Source organism: Elephantulus edwardii, unplaced genomic scaffold, assembly GCF_000299155.1.
Source record: "Elephantulus edwardii isolate Elephantulus edwardi_28Jun2011 unplaced genomic scaffold, EleEdw1.0 scaffold00015, whole genome shotgun sequence".
Taxonomy (NCBI): domain Eukaryota; kingdom Metazoa; phylum Chordata; class Mammalia; order Macroscelidea; family Macroscelididae; genus Elephantulus; species Elephantulus edwardii.
Window position 1 is genome coordinate 14,963,094 of NW_006399765.1, and position 2,586 is coordinate 14,965,679.

Sequence of the window (2,586 nt, forward strand, 5' to 3'; positions counted from 1 at the left end):
GGAAGACCCTCTATGAGGTGGATTGATTCAGTGACTGGGATAATCGGGATGGGTGTGTCAGAGGCAGTGTGACTGGCACAGGATAGAGCAGATTTTAGGGCTGTTGTACATAGGGTCGCTATGAGTCGCAAGCGACTCAGTGGCACCTAACAACAACAACAACAATATAGATAAGAGGATTTAGTCTGAGGATTCAGAATACTGTGGTTGGTGTTGTTGTGAGGGGCCATCAAGTATGACTCATGGTGACCCTGTAAACAGCTGACCTGAACCCTGGCCTATTCTGTGCCATCTTCATCATCTCTGACAATTTGAGACCATTACTGAAATCGCCATCTCAAGCCATCTCATTGAGGGTTTTCCTCTCCAGCTTTCCAAGTCTGATGTCTCTTTCCAAGGAATAGCCTTGCCTCACTTAGCTACACGTCCAGAGTATGTAGCAGCCATGAAATGGCCAAAAAGAAAGCTCTTGAGAGACACAGAAAGAATTGTCTTTGGAGAAAAGTGGGTTAACAATGGAATTTAATCCTGTTAAAAAGCTGTCTGCTCCCAGCTACATGGTGAAGGGAAGTGCATGGGCCTACTTGGAATTCACCTTGAATGTGTCTCTAACTTTGCTCGTTCTGGGTTGCTACCATAGTAACAAGAGTAATTAACTTTAATTACTACATCTTTCTCTTTTTTTTTTCTCACCATTTCCCTATACTTCAGTTCATTCTGGTCTGGCTTTGATGTATTTTTTGTGAAGCAGCTAGAACTCCTACTTAGCTTTGTCTGCACATTGATAATATCCCCTTTTTAAATTTTATCAGGCTTTGTGTGTTTGCTGTCTGTAAGTCCATTTCTATGGTGATGAAGCACATGTGTGTTAAAGTTGATGTTTTAAAACAGGGCTTGGCATCTAGAAAATACAGAAGCTCTGATAATGGGGCCATTGTTTGGTCCCTCTTTGTCCACTCAGAACATCTCTTTGGCCAATGGGGGCATCTTGGTTTATTGCTCTCATTAGGAGCTGTCAGTCAAAGGAACTGAGACCTGCATTTCCCATTGAGGTGTTGAATATTAAACACCCACACTTCCTACCAGAGGCTCAGTTCTGCTTCACATGTTTTTAAAGAAAAAGAAAGTTCTCTGTTTCAGTTCACAAGTGTGTATTGAGTTTCAGAAGTCATTCAAGAAGCAAAAAGCTAGCCCTTTTTCAATAGATACTCCTCAACAACAAAAAAAAAGAAATAGAACTGATAATTGTAGCAAGTTCTAGTGATGTGCTCTGCTGTACCTTCTCAGTCCACTAGTTTTCAGGACTTCTGAGCTGGTGGACAGTTCTATGCAATTTTGCAAGTGTCCTACATAAAAATTTTATCCTGGCATGTCTCTTCTTTGTGTTCACTAAAGCTTTGGAAGTACCTACTATCAGACACCTCTCCAGAGTGCAAGAGCAAGGATGTCAGTCTAGATACTAAGGTGTGCCTGATCTAGGCCATGGCATTTGCAGTTACTTGCTTTGCATCAGAGGGCTGGACAATGACTAAGGATGACAGAAGAAGAATCAGTGCCTTTGAGATGTGGTACTGGAGAAGAATATTGAACATACCATGGACTGGTAAGAGAACAAACAGGTCTGTCCTGGAGAGGGTGAAACCAGATTGCTCCTTGGAGACAAGGATTTTGAAGCTCTATCTCACATACTTTGGGCATGCTTCCCAGGGGGACTGGTTCTTGGAGAAGGACATCATGCTCAGTAGGGTGAAGGGATGGTGCAGGAGAGAAGAACTTTAAGATGGATTGACACAGTGACTTTGGTAAGGTGTGTCAGAGACAGTGAGATTGGCTCAGGATAGGACAGGGTTCTGAGCTTTTGTGTGTAGGATCACAGTGAATTGCAAGCGACTCAACAGCACATAAAACCAACAACAACTGATACCCTCGTGGTAAAGACTGGCGCTGCCAAGTCGAAGGCACAAGGTTTGAATCCACCAGGACACCATGGGAAAAAGGTGGGCAATCTCTTTCTGTGTGATTGACTTCCTCTGAATACCTGCTGGAGGTTCAGCTGTAAGTCAGTTTCAACTTGATGGTAAACAAGAACAACAACACTTTACAAGACTACTCAGAGCCAGGACACATCTCAGAAGTGTAGGAGGCTAGCATCTCTAGAGGTAACCCTCGCGCAACGTGTAGACGGACTTGGGAGGAATGCTGCACCTTTCTTGTGCTCGCTCATGGGCGATTCCAAGGGATGCTCTAAATAGTTCTCAGAAAATAAGGATTTGAGATGACAGAGTAGCCAGCCCGGGCATGTACCACTTATCATTCCTCTACTTTCTCTCATTTACCCCATACACTCACTTCTTTTTCTTGGATAAGTTCCCACATGAACTACCTAAATCATTTCAAGTCCCTATCTCATGACTTGTTGGTGACGGATTGAAACAAAGGCAAAAGCAAGGATGATTATTATTGAAAACCAAAGTCCTTCTTGTCCTGACTTTTTATTTAAAAACTGGTAGCGATGCTACCAAGCCATAGGTGGGTGACTTTTAATCCGTGGCCCTCAGGCCTGTTTTTTTTTTTTTTCTATAATTA